The sequence below is a fragment of the Nelumbo nucifera genome, chromosome 1 (genome assembly GCF_055504915.1).
Source record: "Nelumbo nucifera cultivar China Antique chromosome 1, China Antique-T2T, whole genome shotgun sequence".
NCBI lineage: Eukaryota > Viridiplantae > Streptophyta > Magnoliopsida > Proteales > Nelumbonaceae > Nelumbo > Nelumbo nucifera.
In genome coordinates this window covers 106,586,979-106,600,150 of record NC_142649.1, presented here as the reverse complement: position 1 = coordinate 106,600,150, position 13,172 = coordinate 106,586,979, and positions in this window count along the sequence as shown.

Below are 13,172 nucleotides of genomic sequence, written 5' to 3'. Positions count from 1 at the left end.
TCAAGGTTAGATATCCAAGGATCCAGGGCACATTAGTCTCGCCACTCTAAGAAAACAAGCAGTAGTTCCAGCCCACATCATTCTAATGCAGATAGACTTCCACTGGAATGACCCAATTCTAGCCAAAGGAAGTAATTCCAGCAGATCTGAGGAATTCCGCATACAACTACAATAGGTACTTCAACAGTTTTCGGTGGTCTTCGAAGAGCCTAAAGAACTTCCACCGGAACGTGCCCATGATCATTGCATTCCCTTTCTGCCCAAAGTTGCACCCACGAATGTAAGGCCCTATCGTTACCCTTATTTTCAGAAACTAGAGATTGAGAGACAAGTGCAAGATATGCTTGATAGAAAAATTATACAACCCAGGCATAGCCCATTCTCCTCACTGGTATTACTCGTCAAGAAGAAGGATGGGACATGGCAGTTTTGTATAGACTGTAGGGCCCTGAACAACATTACTGTGAAAGATCGATTTCCCATACCAGTGATTGATGAACTACTAGATGAACTCGGTCGGGCCACAATATTCTCCAAACTAGACTTGAGATCAAGATATCATCAAATTCGGGTCCATGATGGCGACATCCACAAGACTGCCTTCCGTACAAATGATGGGCATTATGAGTTCTTGGTCTTGCCATTTGGATTGACCAACGTGCCAACTACTTTCCAAGCACTCATGAATATGTATTTCGACCCCATTTGCACAAATTTATACTAGCTTTATTTTTATGATATACTAGTACGTCCACATGGGACGAGCACCTAGTGGATTTACAAATTACCTTGGAATTATTAAGGACTTATAAACTCTTTGCAAAGGAGTCAAAGTGCGCATTCGGACAGACTCAAGTACACTACCTTGGGCACATAGTTGAAAATGGCATTGTAGCGGCAAACCTAGAAAAAAATTGCAAGCATGATAAATTGGCCCCAACATCAAAATGTCAAGGAGTTACGGGCCTTCTTGGGCCTAATAGGGTACTATCGTCGATTCATCAGAGGGTATGGACTGATTGCTACACCTTTGATAGGTTTACTTAGGAAGAATGGATTTTGCTGGAATATGGAGGCCTAGTAGACCTTTGAGATGCTAAAAACAACTGTTTCGTCTCCATTGACACTCGCACTTCCAAATTTCAAAAAGGACTTCATCATTGAATGTAATGCGTCAAGCCAGGGAGTGGGTGCAGTTCTCATGTAAGAAGGGAGGCCACTAGCTTTTTTCAGCAAAGCATTGACATCACAGTACGAATGAGAATTGATAGTAGTTGTTCTTGTAGTTCAGTGATGGTGACCCTACCTTCTAAGGAGGAGGTTTATCTTACGAACTAACCATCAGAGCTTGAAATTTCTGTTGTAACAGTGAGTGTTATCCCCGGAACAGCAGCGGTGGGTAGCCAAATTACTTTGTTATGATTATGTCATTGAATACAAGGCGAGGCACACTAACAAAGTGGCAGATGCACTGTCACACCAATCACAACTATTCCCACTACTACTCATGTCCTCAAAATGTTCTTTCATGGATCAATTACGGGTGTGGCTACCCGACCCGGAGGGAGGAACGGATAAAATGGATTATGGATTCAATGGAGTTTGGAGTCGCCACCTAAATTTTTGGAATTGGGAATTTAGGAAAACCCAGGATTTTTCAAGAAAAACATTTTGTTTTCTTGGTGACTTGTTGCCCAATGGGGATGGGATTCTTAGGGTCTGGAGACCAAGGTACGGTGCGGGATGGTGTTAGGCACCCCACACACGCCCGGTTAAACCGACCTCTACTTCACCAATTTTCCAAGGAAATTTATTTTTTTTGGCTTTTGAAATTACTAAAACTGCACAAATAAAAAAAAGTAAACTAAAAATTAAAGAGTTATGCTAAGGTAGACGAATAATTAAATGAATGGGCTAAATTAAATTAGATCTTAAAAAAAAACCATTCAGCTAAACTCAAAATATGCAAATGATCTAATCTACCGTAACATGCTCTACGTACCTATAGTTTTGGATTTGGATTTGGGTGATCTTGGTGCCGTTGGATTTGGATTTTCATGCTCTACGTACCTATAGTTTTGGATTTCCGATTTGGTGTGAAATGTGGTTTTGGGTCAAAATGACTCCGAACGGACGACCATAATCAGTTCTGGCTTTAGGTCTAAAGATGAAGGGGTAAATAATGTCAGATTTGGGTGATATTAGTGTCATTGGGTTTGGTTTTTTGGGCTCTACGTACCTATGGTTTTGGATTTCTGATTTGGTGTGAAATGTGGTTTTGGGTCAAAATGACTCCGATTGGATGATCGGAATCAGTTCCGGCTTTGGGTCTAAAGATGAAGGGGTAAATAGTGTCGGATTTGGGTGATATTGGTGTCATTGGGTTTGGTTTTCTGGTCTCTACATACCTATGGTTTTGGATCCTTGAGGCCTCAACTTTTGTAAAATTCCAAAAATACCCCCAAGTCGATCACGAGGTTAGCTGAAGCATGCTTGAAGCTCAAAGTTCTGTAGACAGACTGAAGAGCGCAAAAATTTGGTGTCTACAGATTGCCCCTCTTTGTTGGAGGATGATAATCCGAACAACAAAACTTGAGGAGACAACCCATTTTTGCATAGAAATGCGATGGAATGACTGTCTTGTTCAAAAGAATGCTGCTCGAAAAACTTTTTTCATGAAAAAAGTGTTGATGATTGAAAGAAGATAATTGTTTTTTATTGAAAATGATGCCTCTGGAATCTCCTCCTATGGCATGCTCTCATAGTTGTCTAGCACTCGTTTGTTTGTTGACAGAAGGATTATCGTACGCAGGCCAATCCCTGGATCTTCCCGAAGGGGTTTCTGAAATGAAATCTCTCACCCACAACATTTGTGTGGCTGTCTAGGACTATGGTTACCCCTGCAACAGAGGAATTGCGGAATCTCTCGTTGGCCAATTCCTTGAGATTTTTTGGGATGCATGATTTGATAAATAGAAAGGAGAGATGATTTTTGTCAATGAGAAAATCTTTTTTGCAGAAAATTGTTGAGGGTAGGAATGTCATTCCAACATATTTCCTTGTTAAGCATAAATGAAAGACATGAGCCATGCACATTTGACATGGGCAAGTCAATATACATGGCTGTTTGGGCATTTGGCTTTGAAGTCCAAAATATGCTTTGATGTTGGGAGTTGGGTCATCCACCTAATATAAAGATTAGGGGCGTATGGAACTCAGGGCTCCTGTAATGGATGCAATGAAATGATTGTGGTACTATTGATGTTGATGTGAAGATGAGATAATGCAAGTGAGAAGATGCTTGAGTTGATGATTGCATACCTGGTGCTTACCTATGTTGGCGCTCGATGGTTGATGTTGTTGATTATAGCTGATATGCCTTGGAGATGCACGATGGAGTAAATGGTGGTGATGGACTATATGATATGCTAAGAACACTTTTTTTTGTTTTGATAAATGTGAATGCATGGCTTGGTGGAAACACTTTTTTTTTTGTTGCTTATTAGTATGTTTCAAATAAAGAATTGATCCGAACCACTGGTTTAGAAGTTTATGCATTTCCTCAAGATATACATGTCACTCAGATCTGCCTAGGTCTAGGCCTTGTCATTAGACTAGTCATTCATGATTTTCTCAATTTTGGATCATTTAGCAAAGCTCAACACAATTCATGCCATTGGCTTCAATTTCCTTCATCTTTATCTATGTGTAGTTTGCGCCATATATTTTTTGTAAGCTCACCTTGAAGGGATATGGACTTCATTACTCATGCCATTTATTATTTGTTTTGTGCCTTGTCTTTTTCCTAGATGCCCTTTCAGGTTTTCATCTAGAGGCTTATTTTTTTTTCCTTTTTTTGCTCATTGTTTTTTTTTGTGCCCTATCTTTTGCCTAACTTACCCTTTCGGGTTTTCAACTCAGCGGGCTAGGGAGATGTCCTTCCTTTGGAATGGCTGCATCTAGAATAAGGGTCTAGACTGTCTACGTACCCAATGTGGGGTCAAGCCAACATAGTTCTGGGGAAGTTGATTATGATAATAGGTGCTTGGCAGTTTCTTTAGATTCAGAGAGGACTTTGTTTGGGACATAAGGTGGTTTTGCATTTAGGTTAGGAAAGGGAGGGATAAAAAGACTTAAATATGGAGGTATAAGGTTGCTTTGATGGTTTGTAGGCTAGTGAAAAGGGCAATGAGGTGTAAGTGTTCAAGGGTCACCTTCTTACTGAGAGTTGTAGGGAATTTTTTTTTTCTTTGAGCAAGGGAATGTCTCAGAGTTGTACCACCTATCTCCTTTGACTCGAGGCTTTCATTGCCCAGGGGATCGAGGAGGACTTTTCCTTATGACAAAATGTGGCTCAGGGCTTGGGTGATGAAAGGAAGGGATAAAAGGATCAAACTGAAAGTGGCACCTAGGGGCCTATTGAGGGGTTATGAGTGCACTGTAACACCTCACTTAAGTAATTAGATAGTTGGAGACATGATAGATTACATCTTTGACTTAACTTGTCTTGGGATTTCCCTTCTCTTTCTTTGATTTTTTTTGCTTTCTTCATGGAATTTTTGTCAAAACTAAACTTTTGTTCTCATTACCATGTTGCCCCAACTTTGGATGGAGGTGGGCGAATATTCCTTAAAAGGATCATAGGGAAGGTAAAAAGGAAATTCTTTTTTGAATTTTTTTTGGGTTTTCCTCTTTTTTTTTTTGAAAAAGGTTGAGGTTTTCAAAAGGAAAGGCTAGGTCCAAAGTGGTTTGCAAGGGATTATGATGTGATCATGGGTGGCTCAGGATAAGTGTTGGGCTAAAGATGGCCTCCTCTTTTGTGGATCCCACAGGGCTTCCATTGCCCCTTGCCTAAGACATAGGAGGTTAACTCAAAGAATCCTTGTCTCACTTAAATTTTTTATTTTTTTTCCATGCTACTTAAAGAGATTGATATGGCGAGCTATCCACTTTAGGAAAGGGTTTAGGGGTCAGATTTCATGGTTCAAGAAGGAAGGGCTTAGGTCCATTCATGGGTCGCAAGTGGTGAATGTTTGAACATAAATGGCTTGGTGGGGTGATAATCGGCCCAAGGTGGCCTCTCTTTTGGTGAACCTTAATCGGCTACTTTGCCCCTAGTCTCAAAAGAGTTGGGAAGGGATGAAAAGGACATATTCTGTTTTTTTTTTCGCTTTTTTCTGTTTTTTTTTTTCATTTTTTCTAGAAACTTTGAGCTTAGGAAGTCCATTCATACCTGAATTGATGACACACTTAGCACTTGCTGGATATGACTATCTTGATATGTCATGTTGAGGAGTTGCACCGAGAGTTGATAGGCTGACTTGTCACGTTGAGGATCTCATGGTGTTGATTTGTCATTCTGATCAGATGTCCTAGCATGATGTGGATCATGGTGCCTTGTCATGCTAGTGACTTGCCACATTGCGGACTAGGACTGATAATTGATGATATGCCAAGTGTTGATGAATGTGTTGACGATGATCAATGATGTTGCGCTTTTATTCATGCTATGATTCCAACACTTGGCCAACTTTCCTTGGTAGGTAGCCGTAGCCTTCAACATTTCTTGGATCCATTTGATCTTGAGTATGCAGTTTAGCTTTGCATGTCAGTAGGTCAAATCCTTCTCAATGTGCTTGGTTGCCGATGAATTCTTTTGCTGAAACCTTGCTTCTAGAGACAATAAAATCCCAACTTCTTTTTTGGAAATAAATGAATGAAAACTCTTTTGGATTTTTGAAGTTTTTGATTTTTTTGGTTTTTGAGATTTTTTTTTGGATTTTGAAAATTTTGGTTTTTTTTTGTATTATGAAACTTTTTGATTTTTTTTTGGTTTTTAAGAAAATATTTGATTTTTTTGTTTTCTTTTTGAAAAACGATGCTAAGAAAAGCTATTTCTTTTTGAAAGATGGTAATCACTTGGATCAAATGTTAAGATAAAGAACCCCAAAGAGGGATGCTTGAGGAAATTCATGCACTTTAAATCGAGAAATGAGTCTCTAAGGTTGAAGATGAATGTACTTGGAGGAATAGTTGACTCATTATATCTAATTGGGGATCCTTGTTGAATTAAATGCATAGGTGATGGGGAAAAGCAGTGAAGAAATGCAAAAACAATTTGAATATGAAAATTGTTGACCAGGCCACATAAAAGGATGATAGTAAAGATAAGAAACAACCACCAGAAAAAGGGGATCATGCATGACTTAGTATTTTGCTTGATTAAGAATGTTGATGTATTGGGTGACGCTGATCTAGTTGGATCATGATGTTTTCTTTGACTGGTAATATTTTCACCCTACAAAACATGTGAAGGCTCCAGACATGGGCCGAAGTCAGTAACGGGTCCTTGGTCGGACCGCTTCATGCTTGAACAAAGGAAGTTTTGCTTAAAGTTTTGATGTACCTAGAAGCTGTGTGGCCCTAGATTTGGGCCTATGCTTGAGATGGGTTGAAGGTTAGCCCATGGTGGGTCAAGTAGTTCTGAAAAATTGTGAGGCCCTAATGTGGGCTTAAGTCCAGCCCATGGTGGATCCAGTGAATCAAGTTGTTGCGATAAATTGTGAGGCCTTTGGCTCAGGCCAAAGTCAAATGTGGGCCTAAGACTAGCCCATGGTGCGTCAACGTTCAGATTACCCGTAGTTGGGTCTGGAAGCAAGCAACCTTGCTCAGGTAGTTGTAGGGAGTCTTGAGGCCTAAGACTCAGGCATTGATCAAAGATGGACTTGGGTGTTATCCATGGTGGGTCAGGAGGTTTGAGAGGCATATCTTGTTGGTGATCCAAGAGTTCTATCTTGATGTCTGGGTTAATGACAAGATTTGAATCAATGCAGCCTAGGAGAAACTTGATTTTCTTAATTTCTTGTAGGAGATCCAGGGTCATTTCTTCCGCATTTGAGTCATAGATGGGCTTAAGATCAAACTGATCCAGGTCATGGCTAGCCCATTCTGCATGATGGGTTCCATGTTGCATCTCTAGACTCAAGTTGTCAGTGACCCCCAAGTTAGGCTGATTAGGGTCATGGTTGACCCGCTCTTGATGTCTCTTGCCTTCTGGTTCTCTCCCAGTGGTAGGGTCTTGGTCAACACAATTTTGGCTTCTCTTTCCTTGCCTTTTGCTTTGCCAATCTTTTATTTCCATGATGAGGATAGGCTCTAGATTGTTCTGTTGAGGCTCTTGGTTTACTTTCCCTATGTCATGCCAGTCTTCTGTCTTTGTGTTTGAGATGGGCTCTAGGTTAGCTTGCTTCAATTCTAGCTTTCTTTCCATGCATCATGATGACCTTCTGATTTAGTGATGAGGTCCTGATCGACCCAATTTGAGTCTTGCTCCAATTTTCATCTACCATGCCATATGTCTATGTCTTGCTTCATACCATGTTGATTTCCTATACCAAATTCAGAGGTGGCCTATTGAGATTTTAGGGCAGAACTTTGCCCCTGGTCTAGACTTGTACTAAGATTTTCTTGCCTCCGATTTGTGAGAATCACTTGAATTGAGGCAATAGAACCTTGTTCTAAGTCTAGTTGGTCAGATTGCACATTATGTTCTTTTTGAACTGGTTCGTCGATGTCTATATGCTTTATGGGCTTGATGAATTGAGTTGGATCAAACCGTTGATCTTCTTTAGTTTTCTGATGCAATACAGTGATAATGTGCATTACCATTTTGAGGGGTTCTTCTCCTGACCTTTGAATCGGTTTGATGAGTTTTGTCGGATCAAAATCCTCATCTTCCTTAGCTATCGGTAACATCTTCATAGACTGGATAGGCCTAATGTACTTGGTGGGATCAAATGATTGACTCTTTTGTTGCATGGCGCTGACCTGATGACTCGGTAGGGCTTGTTACAGCTTTGTTGGGCCTTGAGGATCAATTTGATGTTGATCTTCTAGAACTTGGATTAGCTTATTTTCACAAATTGCTTATTGAGGTTGAATGTTAGGAGGTGATGTATTGCTACTTGAGGTTGAAGCTCACTCCCTAGTTGGTCCACCTCGATTTCTAATGACTCAACATCTGTGATCTGCTCATTGTCAGATGAGATGTCAATTGCTGGTGATACCCCGATGGTGGATGCATTACCGACTATTAGGAGTCTTCCAATTGGCAACATACACAAACTAGGGCTTGAAAAGTATGATGATAAGTCAAAGTCAATCTGCTAGTATATTCTTTATTCAAGCTCTTTAAGATCATTGAAATTTGGTCATCCTCACTAGGCCTCTTAAGGACTTGGGCTGCCTGGGCCCTCCACCTAGCAATTGACATCCTGTCCCATCATATTTGTCCATGTTAGGCCACTTAAATCCTAGAAGAAGCGTATGCTCAGTAGTCAAGTCAAGGTCTGCTAAGTCAAAGTTGTTGCCTTACAACTTGCTTAGCCTTTGCTCTATGCGGTCTAACCGTTGGTCCAACCCTGGGTCGATTGGGGTCACGGGCAAGAAGGTTGCCCCTTGCATGGAATTTTGGGTTGAGGGATGTGTTGGAGTAGAGGACCAGGGTGTTTGGGTCTGGATCAGTTGGGCTATTGTTGCCCCTTGTATTGGGACTTGGACTTGATTGAACTGGGCTTGGCTTGACTGGACTGGCACTGGTGAGGGATGGGTTGGACAAGAATACCCTTGGATGGGTTGCATTGGAATTGTGGCATGTGATGGCTGGGCTTGCCTTGGATGGCCTTGAATGGGCTGAATTGGCACTGATGGGGCTTGGGAAAGTTGAGTGTGACTGTATTGCCCCTGATTGGGCTGAGTTGGGTCCATGATGGTTAAGCCTGTGTATTTTGCCCCTGCTTGGGCTGAACTGGCATAGATGTGGCCTACAATAGTTGGCTTTGATTGTATTGCCCTTGGTTGAACTGGACTGGCATAAATGTGGCCCATGATGGTTGGGCTTGAGTGATTTGGCCCTGGTTTGGCTGAATTGGCAGGGATAAGGTCCATGATGGTTCGGATTGAGTGATTTGCCCTTGGTTAGGATGAATTGGAAAGCACGAGGACCATGAAGTGTGGGCTTGGTTGTATAGCCCTTGGTTGGGCTGAACTGGCATAGATGTGACCTACAATAGTTGGCTTTGATTGTACTGCCCTTGGTTGAACTGGACTGGCATAAATGTGGCCCATGATGGTTGGGCTTGAGTGATTTGGCCCTGGTTTGGCTGAATTGGTAGGGATAAGGTCCATGATGGTTGGGATTGAGTGATTTGCCCTTGGTTAGGCTGAATTGGAAAGCACGAGGACCATGAAGTGTGGGCTTGGTTGTATAGCCCTTGGTTAGGTTGGACTGGCATAGATGTGGCCCACAATGGTTGGGCCTGACTGCTTTGCCCTTGGTTGGGCTGGGCCTGATCATTGGGCCAGAGTTGTTTGACTTCACTGTTGAACAAATCTATTTGAGTTTGCAATTTTTCTATATGGTTCCAGTACATCTATTCAATAGCCCTTAGGTATTGTGAGAAGTCCATACTTGGGTTAGGTTGACCTTGGGTTGTAATCATGGTTTTGGGTTGTGCAATCTTTTATTTGAACGAAAAAGAAGAATTGTACCTGAGTGGGCCCGCAACTGCTCCTACCTGCTTGCTTAAGCAATGACAAAAAAAAGAATACAAACGCAACAAAAAGAAAGATGCCAGACAACAAGAACTAAGTGCAAGTAAAACGGCAAATGCAAATATGTACCAATGCGCTAAAATGCCTAGTTGGGACACCTAAGGGTAGTTGCTAGGGCTCTACATGCAAGGACTTGGGTTTGCTTCTATCGGCTCCTAAGGGGTGTAGGGGAACCTCAATCGGATTGGGCTGCCCATATACCTCAAGACAAGTCTTGGGTACGTTGTTGAGGCCTCACCTTGTTTATCAAGAGCCACCAACCTTATTCAAGTGGTGATTGGATATGTCAAGGGTAGATAGAAGGGTCCTCCTCTTTCTAGGATAGTTGTCCCTAAGCAAGTCATGCCAGGGGCTGCCTATAGTCGAGTTGGAAGGACAAGATGCAATGTAATATGCGTGAAGTGTGTGCATCATGTGTGTAGGCCCAAAAGTAATTAAATATCCTTGGAACTCGGTTTTTGAGTTTGGTCCTCTTAGAAAATCCCTAGTGGAGTCGCCATCTGTGGCTACCTGACCCGGAGGGAGGGACAGATAAAATGGATTATGGATTCAATGGAGTTTGGAGTCGCTACCTAAATTTTTGGAATTGAGAATTTAGGAAAACCTAGGATATTTCAAGAAAAACATTTTGTTTTCTTGGTGACTCGTTGCCTAATGGGGATGAGATTCTTAGGGTCCGGAGACCAAGGTATAGTGCAGGAAGGTGTTAGGCACCCCACACACGCCCGGTTAAACCGGCCTCTACTTCCCCAATTTTCCAAGGAAATTTAATTTTTTTGGCTTTTGAAATTATTGGAATTGCACAAATAAAAAAAGTAAACTAACAATTAAAGAGTCATGCTAAGATAGACGAATAATTAAATGAATGGTATAAATTAAATTAGATCTTAAAAAGAAACCATTCAGGTTAAATGATCTAATCTATCACAACATGCCAAAAGAAAAAAACCAATTAAGAAAATGAGTGAGAGATAAAAGGACTATATTAATGAACAAACTAAAGAAATGATAGGTCACAAAGACTATAATAACAAATGAATAAGAAAAAATAGTTGAATAGCTAATGCAAATTAGATGACTAGTAAGGAATGGTAGGAAAACATGTGAAATGGCTAAATGTGCAACTAGTAACATGGTCATATCGTGGACATCAGGCTACGATCATGTAATTTAACAAAACTGAACTAAAGAAAAAAACAAAACAAACAGCCACGACACTAGATGAGAGCATTGTCCAAATACTAATAGAGAAAGGTGGAGAGGGAGAGCAACGGAGCTAAATAAGTTTAAACATGATGCATGCAAATTATCTAACTAAGTACGATGCCACTTAAAATGCTTCATGCTTCTTTTCTTGAATTGAAGCACGACCCAAGGATGTTCTTTGGCTTCAAAATGATATGGAGGAATCTAGGGACGATGGAGAGTGAGTGGGGAGGTTTTGGGACGTGGGTAATGGCCATGGGAGTTGAGCTCTCTCCCTAAGCTAGCTTGTGTAGGTTAGATTGTGTCTAGGGTGTGAGAAAGGGGTGGTATTTATAGATTTTTTGAGAGGGGGAATGGAGGACTGAGATGGAAGATAAGAGAGATTAATGGCTGATGTTTGAATGGTTTTTGGAGGGATATTGATTGAGAGATTGGGCTGTCAAGACAGCTTTGTGAGAGATTCTCTCAATCAATCAAGACAAAGAGTGAAAGATTTCACCAATTTACCTAACTTGGACATTCCAAGTTTAAGTGATTGGTTTGATTGATTGGAGGCTATAGCTGGTCAAATCTTAGATTTTTAAGATGTTTCTAGAGGTTGAGGGGAGATTTGGTTCGTGGAATGCCCTAGGTTCGAAGTTATTGTGAAGATGATTCTAAACGGAGGGCCCGGATCGAGTCTAACTTCGGGTCTCAAGATGAAGGGACTAATGATGTCGGAATTGGATGATCTTGGTACCGTTGGATTCGGAATTTCGAGATCTATCCATGTATAAGGTTGGATTTCAGATTTTATGGGGGTTATGATTTAGGATCAGAGATGATCCCGATCGAACGATCGAAATCGGTTTCGGTTTCGGGTCTTGAGATGAAGGGGTAAGCGGTGTCGGATTTGGGTGATCTTGGTTTCGTTGGATTTGGATTTTTGGGCTCTACTTACCTATAGTCTCGAATTTTGGATTTGATGTGAAATGAGGATTAGGTTTAAAATGACTTCGATCAGACGATCGAAATCGGTTTCGGCTTCGGGTCTCAAGATGAAGGGGTAAACGGTGTCGGACTTGGGTGATCTTGGTGTCGTTGGATTTGGATTTTCAGGCCCTGCATACCTATAGTTTTGGATTTCTGATTTCGTGTGAAATCTGGTTTTGGGTCAAAATGACTCCGATCGGACGATCGGAATCAATTCCGGCTTTGGGTCTAAAGGTGAAGGGGTAAATAGTGTCGGATTTGGGTGATATTGGTGCCATTGGGTTTGGTTTTTTGGGCTCTACATACCTATGGTTTTGGATTTTTGATTTGGTGTGAAATGTGGTTTTGGGTCAAAATGACTCCGATCGGACGATCGGAATTAGTTCTGGCTTTGGGTCTAAAGATGAAGGGATAAACATTGTTAGATTTGAGTGATATTGGTGTCATTGGGTTTGGTTTTTTGGGCTCTACGTACCTATGGTTTTGGATCCTTGAGGCCCAAACTTTTGTAAAATTCCAAAAATACTCCCAAGTTGACCGCAAAGTTAACTGAAGCATGCTTGAGGCTCAAAGTGCTACAAAAAGACTGAAGAGTGCAAAAATGGGGTGTCTACAACGGGAAAAGCCGGAAGACATCCAAAATTGAGCAAGCTGCGTTCACAGGTCCATGAGGACCCTACCAGCCACCCAGGGTACACAGTGGAGAATAACTTGTTTTATAAACACTGACTGGTGATACCACAAGATTCAACCCATATTCATCAGCTTCTTGAACTGTTCCACTCATCACCAGCAGGAGGCCACTCAAGAATTCTGCGCACTTACAAGAGACTAGCCACCCAATTCCATTTGAAAGGCATGCGGAATTCAGTCCAAAAATTCATAGCCGAATGTGTCATTTGCCAGAAAAATAAGGCAGATATCCAAAGCCTAGCAGGCCTGCTACAACTACTCCCAATTCCTACACAAGTGTGGGCTGATATATCCATGGACTTTGTAACGGGGCTGCCCCTTTTCTATGGAAAGTCCGTCATTCTTGTAGTTGTTGATAATTCACCAAATACTGCCACTTTCTCCCTCTCTCCCATCTCTTCATAGCTTCAATGGTGGCTGAGATTTTTACTAAGGAGGTGGCATGGCTGCATGGTGCCCCTAACCCCATTGTCTCAAATCGCAACTCAATTTTCATGAGTTGTTTCTGGGCAGAACTTTGCTGGTTACAAGGAGTGAATCTCTTCAAAACTACCAGCTACCATCCTCAAACAGACGAACAAATTGAGGTGGTTAATCGAAGTCTGGAAACCTATTTAAGGTGCTATGCTGGTGATAGGCCACGACAATGGCTCAAGTGGCTCAATTGGGCTGAATGGTGGTACAATACC